The 10,796-nt window shown below is 41.3% G+C and overlaps 1 pseudogene; it reads right to left on the reverse strand.

The window, feature by feature from the left end:
* Window positions 1-9,082: 9,082 nt before the first annotated feature.
* Window positions 9,083-10,276, reverse strand: LOC129339336 (polyglutamine-binding protein 1-like; annotated as a pseudogene).
* Window positions 10,277-10,796: the final 520 nt, after the last annotated feature.

Raw genomic sequence — 10,796 nt, forward strand, 5'->3', positions numbered from 1 at the left:
CCCCGGTAAAGTCACCCCCCTCTGCATTTTATTATATTTCAATAGTTCTCAAACTGCCACAGTTCTCCTCCCACCTCCCATTTCTTCTCCAAATATTGTTTCAGCTTCTCCCAGTCTGTGTTAAACTGTCCTGGGTCCAGATTTCTCAGTTTTCTTGTCATTTTATCCATTTCTGCCATATACAACAATTTGTAAATCCAACCTTCAATAGTTGGCACTTCTTGTACTTTCCATTTTTGCGCGTACAAAAGTCTAGCTGCAGCCGTCATGTAAAATATCAACGTCCTATGATGGGCTGGAATTCCCTCCATTCCCAGGTTTAGTAGCAGGAGTTCTGGGTTCTTATTTACTTGAAATTGTAAAATCTCACTCATTTCTCTTATTATTTCCCCCCAGTACTGCCTAGCTACCTCACAGGTCCACCACATATGATAGAGGGAGCCCTCGTGCTTCCTGCATTTCCAGCATTTATTAGAAGTATTCGAATTCCCTAGCGCAATCTTCTTTGGTGTCATGTACCAACGATAAATCATTTTGTAAATGTTCTCTTTAATGCTGTTGCATGTCGTTATCTTCATTGTAGTCTTCCACAAGTATTCCCATGTCTCCATTGTTATTTCTTTGTTGAAGTTTATGGCCCATTTCACCATTTGTACTTTAACTATTTCATCCTCAGTATACCATTTCAACAGTACTTGGTATACCTTGGATATTCTTTTCTTGTCCTCTTTAAAAAGGGTCTGCTCTAGTTCCGAATTCTCTGTTCGTATACCTCCCTTTACAGAGTCCGAGTTATATAAATCTCTAATCTGTCTGTACTGGAACCAGTCGTAATAAGGTGATAGTTCCTCCTGAGTCTTTATTCTGAGTTTAGATGCTTCAGTTCTAGTTATTTCTTTGTAAGTTAAACATTGTTGCTCATTATCGACAGCTCTCGGGTCTATCACCTCATATGGAACTACCCACAAAGGGGTTCCTTCTTGTAAATAGATTCTGTACTTCTTCCAGATTATATATAAACTTCTCCGTATATAATGATGCAGGAACCTCGAGTTCGCCTTTACTTTATCATGCCATAGGTATGCATGCCATCCAAATATTTTTTTATATCCCTCTAGAGCTAGTAATTTCTTATTCTTTAACATCATCCACTCTTTCAACCACACTAGACAAATTGCGTCATGGTAAAGTCTTAGATTGGGCAGTTGCATTCCGCCTCTTTCTTTTGCATCTTGTAAAACTTTCATTTTCACTCGAGGCTTCTTGCCTGCCCATACAAAGTCTGATATTTTCCTCTGCCATTTTTCAAATTGCTTAGAGTCTCTGATGATTGGTATTGTCTGTAGCAAAAACATTACTCTTGGTAACACATTCATCTTCACTGCTGCAATCCTTCCCAACCATGACAAATTCAGTCTGTTCCATTTGATCAGATCTCTCTCTATCTGAGTCCATAGTTTTTCATAGTTGTTTTTAAATAAGTCTATGTTCTTTGCAGTCAGTTCAATTCCCAAATATTTCACCTTATTTGTTACTTCACATTCCGTTATTTCCATTAGCAATTGTTGTTTTTGCTTAGTCATGTTTTTGCATAATACCTTTGATTTCTTTTTATTGATATAAAAACCTGCCAAATCCCCAAACTCCTTAATCTTATCTATCACTTTTGGCATGTTCTCCATTGGGTCTTCTACAATTAGCATTATGTCATCCGCAAATGCTCTGACCTTATAAGAATAGTCCTTTATTTTTATTCCACGTATTTCTTCATCTTGTCGTATTTGTATCATCAGGATCTCCAATACCAAAATAAACAACAGCGGAGACAGCGGGCAACCTTGTCTTGTTCCTTTACTTATAGCTATTTTCTTAGTCACTTCATCATTCACCACAATTGCTGCATTTTGGTCTCTGTAAATTTCCTTAATTGCTCTAATGAATCTTTCTCCCATTTGTAGCTTTTCCATGGTGGCAAACATAAAGTCCCAGTTTAAATTATCAAACGCCTTTTCAGCATCAACAAAGAAGAAACCAACCTCCTTATCACAACGCTTATCATAGTATTCAATAGCATTTATCACTGTCCTCAAGTTGTCTCTGATTTGTCTGTCTGGCAAAAAGCCTGCTTGTTCCTCCTCAATAACTTCCGAAAGCCACCCCTTCAGTCTCTCCGCCAGTATCTTCGCAAAGATTTTATAGTCATTATTAAGTAACGATATAGGTCTATAATTTTTCACGTTTGTCAAGTCTTGGCCTTCTTTAGGGATCAGTGATATATTCGCTTCATTCCAAGTACCTGGAATCCATTGATCCTTTAAAACTCCATTGATCACCTCTTTTAGGAATGGTGCCAGTTCATTGGCCATTGTCTTGTAAAATTTAGCCGTAAGTCCATCTGGCCCTGGCGCCTTTCCCAGATTTGCAGATTGTATTGCCTTACTTATTTCCTCATCAGTTACTTCATTATTCAGTCTATTTCTCCAAGCTTCCGAAATTGCTGGGAGTTTCATTTTCTCCAGATATGTTGCTATTGATTCTTTATTCACCTCTTTCTTATTGTATAACTTAGCGTAGAATTTGTAAAAGGCTCTACTAATGGTAGTCTGTTCCAAATACGTTTTATTATCTTCACATATTTTGTTTATTATTTTCTTTTCCCTTCTCTTTTTTAATTGCCATGCCAAATATTTTCCAGGTTTATTTGCTCCTTCAAACACTTTCTGATTCAGTCTTTTAAGGTTCCACTCCAATTCTTTATTATTCATTGCTGCCAACTGTTCTTGAAGTATTTTAATTTCCTGATATAATTTCTTTTTCCCTGGTCTCTTTTTTAACTGTATTTCTTTGGCTTTTATTTTCTCCTCAATCTCTTGTCTCTTCTCCTCTTTCTTTTTTCTCACTCTACCATTTAAGTCCATTAGTATGCCCCTTATTACCGCCTTGTAGGCATCCCAAACTTTGTCAGTTGGTACTTCTTTATTCACGTTATATTGTATGAAGAACTTTGTCTCTCTTCTCAACATCTCCACGTTCTCTCCTTCCTGTAACAAGTCCTCATTTATTCTCCATGCTTTCCTTTTTCTCCTCCTCCCTAATTTCCACATGATTGGATTATGATCTGAGTCTACCATCGGCATTATTTCTACCTCCTTAGTCCATAACGCTAAGCCCTTTGAGGCCCAGATCATATCAATTCTCGATAGTGTACAGTGTCTTGAAGAGTAAAAGGTAAATTGTCTACTTTTAGGATTTTCTCTTCTCCATACATCTTCTAAAGTCTCCTGTTGTATCAGCTCAAAAAAAAGCTTTGGTAACAATCCTCTTTTCTTTTGTACAGTTGATGTCTTTTTATCTAGTTCCAAGTTCGTCACTCCATTGAAGTCTCCAGCAAGAATTATCCTGTCGTATGAAAGTTCATCTAATTGCTTCCTCAAATCCTCAAAGAAGCTCTCTTTTGCACCGTTAGGTGCATAAATTCCGACTACCAATACTTTTTTTAAGTTCCATGTACATTCCACTGCTATAAATCTGGCTTCCACATCTTTTATTACAAATTTTGGCTGTAGCTCCTCTTTTATATACAACACCACTCCTCTTTTTTTCTTATTAGAGGCCGCTACAAATTCATTGCCCAGTTTCCCCACTTTTAAATATTTTACATCCTGCTTTCGAATATGGGTTTCTTGCAAGCAAACAATATCACATTTTTGTTTTAATAGCCAGTGGAAAATACTTTTTCTCTTGTTTGGTGAGTTTAGTCCATTTACATTCCAAGATAAAACTTTACACTCCATAATCATGATCTTGTTGGTAAGTCTTTTTCATTGTCCCTTATAAATCACTCCATCTCTCGCTCAGATCTGATACGCTTTTTGGCCCCTCCAAACTCAAAGGACACACCTTCTGGTAACTCCCATCTGTACCTGATTTTCATGTCCTTCAAGATCTGAATTAGCACTTTATATTTTTTCCGATCTAATAACACTGACCTGGGTAATTCCTTCATTATGATAATCGTCTTGCCATCAATCTCCAATGGATCTTGAAACTGTTTTGTCACAATCTTCTGTTTCATATTTCGTGTCGTAAACTGCACAATCACGTCTCTTGGTAGTTTCCTCTGGGTTGCAATTCTCGAATTTACACGATATGCCACGTCTAGGATAGCCACAACTTCCTCCTCCTCCTTCCCCAGGTATTCAGCTAACACCTCGGTCATCTGTTCTTGCGCTGACTTTCCTTCCACTTCTGGCAAGCCGCGAAAGCGTAGCTGCTTCTCCATGTGTTTAGTTTCTGCAACCGACATTCTTCCCCTCATCAGTCTCATCTCTGTTTGTTGCGTGTCTGCTAAGTTCTCCATCACGTCTTCTACTGTTTTAACTCTCTGCTGCGTTCCTTGTAGTTCACTTTGTATTGTTTCCATACCGTTTTTCACTTCTGACAGCTCCGATTTTACTGTCTGTTTGACCTCTTTAACCTCTTTAATCAGCTCCAGTTTCGTGTCCTTAAGTTCTTTAATCACATCTAAAAGTTTTTTGTCCAGGTTTTCTATTGCCGATTGCCACTCTTTTTTTGACATCGTGGGGCTTGCTTTGGCTCGCTCCCACGAGTCCGCTCCCTTCCTTAACTCCGTGGCGTAAGATTTAATGTCTTTTTATTTCAAATGTCCCGGTCTTCTTGCGAAAATTAACTTTTAAAGAGTCCAAAATGTCGGGCGTCTTTTCTCTATGGTTTCTCTATGATTTTATAATCCAAGATGGCCTACTTCCTTTTCCGCTGAGGCCGCGACCCTTCCCCTTTCAAAGATGGCGATTCCCTTCTTCCTGCCCTCCAGCAAGGGCCGCTTCTCTCCAGCAACTCTATTGTTATTATGCACTTCCTGTCTCCCAACTTCCCACAGTAGGTCTCGCGATGGTATCTTTTTCTCACAGCTCCATAACCGCAAGTATTCAAAACAATAGTCCAATTTCTTTAATAACTTCTTTAAACTTAGTCTCTTTTCAAATACAACTGTTGCCGAGTCTTCCCCTCCTTATTATTAGCCTGTTGCAGTTTGAAAATCTACTTTTCTTCCTTTCTGTTTTTATCAATCTGTCCCGTATCAGAAGATAGTGATCTTTACCTTCTCTTTCGCTTTTCTCGGGCTGTAATCGCTGTTTTGATTATAACTTCTCCTCTCCACCTCTTTCCCCAATCGAAGCTTGGGTATGTAGGTCTTATGCCAGCCGAATTGGCCCCAGAACTGCCGCAGAGATCGTAGCCGACCTGTCGCAGGGTGGGACCTCAAGGATCGGGAGGGGACCCTTTGCGCAGAGCCCCCCCTCGTCCGAGATCTAGCACACCCTAGGGTCTTGAGCGTTCTTTGCCTGCTCTCCGCCTGAGAGCAGTCGGCCGCGGGCTAAATTCCCCCCGCCGGCCGCTTAAAACGGCAGTCCGGTCAGCTCCGCGAATGGAGCTGCTTCAGACCTCCATGAATCCCAAACTGGAAGTCCGAGTGCAGGAGAATTCCCATGGTTGGCATGATGACATCACTTCTGGGGGTGACATCATTGCGCAGGTGCTGGAGCGCATGCACGCAAAACGTATGTTCGAAGAAGACATTGCTGCTGGCAGGCACAAGGTAAATGCCAGGTCCCCGCACTCTTGGTGGGAGCCGGGAGGGTATAGGTACCTGGCAACCCTAAGAGGTTGCCAGTAAGAAGGAAAGAGGAAATAGCGTGAGGAAGGGGCTACAGGGAAAAGTGAGGTATCTCCTGCAAGTCCTTGCTGGTTTCCCATCATACAACTGGGCCCAGTTCAGCTGGCATCATATAACTGGGCCATAGGGAAGAGGCTGCCGAGGAGGGGGAAGGGGAAAAGGTGAAGAGTGGGGGCAGACAAAAGTGTGTGGGAATGAGAGAAAGAAGCAGGAAAAGAGGGAGAGGCTATGGGCGGCAGGGAAGGAAAAGAGGACACGGTGGGGAAATGAGGTGCCCCCCACAAGTCCTTGCAAGTCTCCCACTTGTAGTGACTGTCATATTTCCTATTGTAGAAATCAATCTATATCAGGTAGACAAAGGCTAAATCTGAAGGACTGCCTACTCCCTTATGAATTTACATGACTGCTACAGTCATGTGCTGAGACCCTGCTTTGGGTGCTCATGCCTTCCGAGATGAGGAGGGTAGCGACCCAGGAGAGACCCTTCTCGGTCACGGAACTGAAACTCTGGAACTCTCTCCCCAGACAGACTAGCCTCCCCCCTTCTGTTGCTGTCTTCCACGTCTTTGATTTATCTGACATTTCCTCAGTGTTCCTTCCTGCCCTGTTTTTAATTGTTGTTTGTATGCATATGTATTTATTGTATTGTATATGAACTTTAACTTGGTTTTAATTATTTTAATGTATTTTTGTTTGGTTTTAATGGTTTTTAAGGCATGTTCTTTATCATGTATGTTTTAAATCTGTCAGCTGCCTTGGTGGCCCTGATGAAGGCAGAAAGTCAAGGTTTAAGTTTTGAAAATAAATTAATCTGTAGGTCTGCTTTGATCGTATCTTCTAAATTCTTTTGTTAACTCACATATATTTTAATTTACTGACACCAGACTCTCCAAACCATACAAGAATCTAATAGAAAACATGATCTAGAAGTTTGTTTTATCACCTTTGTGTGCTTCTTTTCCTCCAAGGAGCTCTAGGCAATATAATTTGGATAAACTTTTTGGCTCCTTAACAGGTTTGTAGATTGTAAGGTAATTACTTACCAAGGTGATTCCATGAATGTTTATGGATAAGCAGGAATGTAATTTAAAATTACCCCAGTCTTTGTCCAATACTCTATCCATGCAACAGGCACCCCCCTCTTTTTTGTTATGACTTTCATTATGTTCATTATATAGCATTATACTGCACTGATTGTAAACGAGCAGACAATATTGTTATGGCATGAATCAAAAGATGAACTAAGGATGTGCTGGTATGGCAAGAAATTTCCTGCATTACTCAACCTCCTTCTCTTTTGTCTGTGGAAGAATTCTACAAGATGGTTATCTCTATTGTTTACTTAATAATTTGAAGAAGCAATAACAGAGAACCACCAAAATTTGAATATATACTCACTTCCTTAATCCATTGTTTTGATGGATTTCTAGTTGACTCAACTAGTCAGCACACATGATCAAAGCATGTGATGTTTTCCCCATATTGTATTTTTGTCTTTTGTATTTTGTTAGACATTCCTAGCATATAACAGCTTGTATAATGTTGTTTAAAGTTCAACTATTACAAAAATATGCTTTTATAAAGCAAAAGGTCTAGATTATCCTACTTTGTTTACAAGGAGGTTGAAGATGTGCAGTTATCATCAAATTGTCTTCTTCTCAATGGCAGTATAACCTCCTGAAGACTCCTCCCCATACCAGGCCCTCTCCAGGCTCCACCCAAAAAATTTCCAGGAACTTTACATAGACCCCAGGAGCTGTATTTCAGGAAACGTTTTATGTCACAGCAGAAGGGGCAGAAGCTAGAAAATCCTTCCACTCGTGGCAGTGCTGCACTGGATCCAAACCAATGTTTAATGAACACTTTATAATATGCATATCTCAAAAGAAGAAATAACATTGGAATTCATAATTGTCATAACAAGTATAACAGTTGTCATAGGTATATGATTTCAGATAATAAAACTATATCATTGGTATGCCATAAGTATTTTTATTATCTCACATTGCAATGTAAACTTTATAGTCTATAGTGGAATTTTAAAATATTCAGTTTTAAAAATATCTGAGGTTTAGATCTGGTGGTACAGATATAATACATGTATTACAGAACTGTCTGATGACAATCTCCTTTTGGGAACAGATTCTGTAAATTAGAGAAATGATGGATTATGTAATATTAAGAGATCTGAAGGGAGTACTGTTTTTTTTTTAAAGTATGGAAATAAAATGATGTATAACCAGGGGTGGTCTTAGCCAATGGGCAACAGGGACAACTGGGAGGGGCCACAATTGCCCTTGGCCCCACTTTCCAGCAAAAGAAGAAGAAACAGCAGCTCCTGCCACTGTTTGCAGCTGTCTGGGGTTCAGGCTCCCAGTGGCTTCTAGTGGCAGCATTGGCTCCAGCCCACTGATTCTGGACCCCATTCTGAACTTTTGCTCAGGGCCCAGAATCACCAAGATTGCCCCTGTGTAGAAATGTTTATAGCTTTAACAGCAACTGCAAGAATATGTTTTGTTCCAAAATGGAAGTCTAGCATTATTAACAAAATTAACCTATTAGAAGAGGGAAAGAAACAGTAACCAAACCAATAGATTTGTAAAGAACTGGCCATTATTCATTGAATAATGGAATGTGAAATTTACAGACAAGGTGTAACCCTATATATTATTTTCTCTAATATAAATTCAGTACTTTAAAAAAATCAACATGTATCGATTTTGTGTAAATATCAGGTATTTGAAAAAAAAAGTATATTTCTACATGGAAATGAATATATCTTGAAACAAGCAAAAATTTGCAATGGAAAATAGGTTCACTCTACAGAAAGAAAATTTTCTTATCATGTAAATATATGAAACCATCTTGCCTAGTCAGATCACTCATCCATCTAACTTAGTATGAGCTTTTCTTATCAGTAGGGGCTCTGCAGGATCTGAAAGAGAAAGAAAGAGCCTGAGAGACTGAAACTAAGGGTCAAGCTAGATGTGCAGGTTTTTAAAGAGTTGGATCTAGGTTCCCAGATAGGGTTGCTAGGTCCCTCTGTCCTCCCTCCATGAGAATTGGAGTCCCTGGCACTTATCTTGTGCTCAGCATGAGGATATCTTCATGCGCCACAGAGCTGACACAATGATGTCATTTCTGGAAGTGACATGACATCACTGCACCCCCTGCATAAATGCTCCCATGCTCTGCATGGGGCCAATTCAGGCCCCATTCGGGCCCAAATTGGCACCAAACAAAGCTCAGGAATGCTCCCGCAGCCAGCATGGCAATATCACTTCCAGAAGTGACATTGCCAAGCCTGATGCATGACAGGCATTTCTTTTCTCTTTTTTGCCAGCTTTATTATGAAATATATTAGGAAAGGAAGGAGGAGGTTTCTCAGTCCTGCTGCTTGGCCCGGGAGCTTGCAGAACATTAGCTTGCAGAACAGCTCCAGGGCTCGGATAGGGGCACTGCTGGAACAGGGGGCCAACGGCAGTGGTGTCTGCACCAGTCTTAGCTTCATTTCTCTTGGGCAGCCCGATGGACCAGGTCCCCCATGGGGCATCGGAATAAGCGCTGGGATCCATGGGGTCAAGTTCTTCATCCTTCCGGCTTGACTTCTTGCTAGCGCCAGAAGTTATATAGCTTGGCTACTAAAATCTGCTCTCCCCTGAGCTTTGAAGTTCCCCTCACTGTAGGGAGGATGGCTCCATATTTATCCTCCCTGCAGGTGCCCCAACTTCGTAGAGCTTTTTCTTTGGCCAGGTGCAATGCTATGCCTTCGGCTATTCTACATGGCAGATTTGACAGGATAGACTATTCAGCTAGATGCTGTCTATGTGAACAAAAATGTGTTGAGTCAGTTACTCATGTCCTTTTGCACTGTCATTTGTACGCTGGTATACGTCAAACATACTTAAAAGCTGTCTTAACTAGTATGATGGATTGTTCTGACTCGCTCAAAGTCTATAGACTGTTGAACAATTCCCTTCATGATGTAACCGAGAAGGTGGCTGAGTTTCTCCATTCTGCCTTGAAGTTGCGTCAAAGGATATCACAGAGTTAAGCTCTAAATGTATTTTTGTATTTGTAATACAGCAATCTTTTAACTTTGTTCTTTCCTTTTGTAAGTGGATAACTTGAATTGCTGCTATATGCCAATAAAGGCTAACTTGACTTGACTTGACTTGACTTCTTGCTCTTGGGGTATGGTGCCAGCTCCTCCTGCTGGTGGTGTTGCCGCTCCTTCACCTCCTCTCGTTCTGTCTTCTTGTGCAGGCACTCCATTTTTTCCTCAGCATCAAAGTGGCTCTTCAGTTTCTTGGCTGCTTTAGTGATCACGGAGTTGGGGTCATTGGGCAAAAGCCAGGAAACCAGATCACTGTCGATGTTCCAGTAGTAAGGGAAGCCACAAATCGGGTCAACTACTTTGTAGCAGTTTGGTGGCAGGTTCTCAGTCCTAGTGGCTTCATAATCCACATGGTCATCATCATAGTCTTCTGCGATGATTTCCTCCTCTGGCTCTGGTTCTACATGCTTCAGCAGCCCTTGCCTTGCCAGGCAGGACTGAAGCACCACTGGCAGTGGCATCAGGGACTACACAATCCCAGGCAGGCAGAGAAGTCTTTCTTCTGCACAGGCATCCCTTTCCCTGCTTCAACCGAGGCACCTGACACATGTCACGCATTTCTGATGTACCTGCCCATGGTGGATAATCTCCAGGAGCTTGCCACCTCCTGCTGTTCACTGGGCAATCAGCGGGCAATGAGGCAAATCCCTGGGTATTTGCCCATTACTGGTGGGCACCGGGGAACTATCCCAGACCCAATTTGAGTTCCCTGCAGCTGCACAGCAGCTTTGAGGAATGGCTGTTAAAAAATAAAAGAGAGCCCAAACAGAGCGAGGAGGGACAAGGAGGCACTCCCCCGTCCCCCTCAAATGTTTTCCCTCATCACAATAGAATGGAGGGAGTTCCCCCCTGTTTTTACTGCATATGCACAGAATACTCCACATGGAGCAGAAAAGAAGGGGAAAAACCTTCCTCCCGTGCTATGCTGACATGGGAAAACAGCTTAAGGGGGGAGGGAGGAGCCCCTCCTCCCCTCATGGA

Source organism: Eublepharis macularius, chromosome 1 (genome assembly GCF_028583425.1).
Source record: "Eublepharis macularius isolate TG4126 chromosome 1, MPM_Emac_v1.0, whole genome shotgun sequence".
In the NCBI taxonomy this organism is placed as follows: domain Eukaryota; kingdom Metazoa; phylum Chordata; class Lepidosauria; order Squamata; family Eublepharidae; genus Eublepharis; species Eublepharis macularius.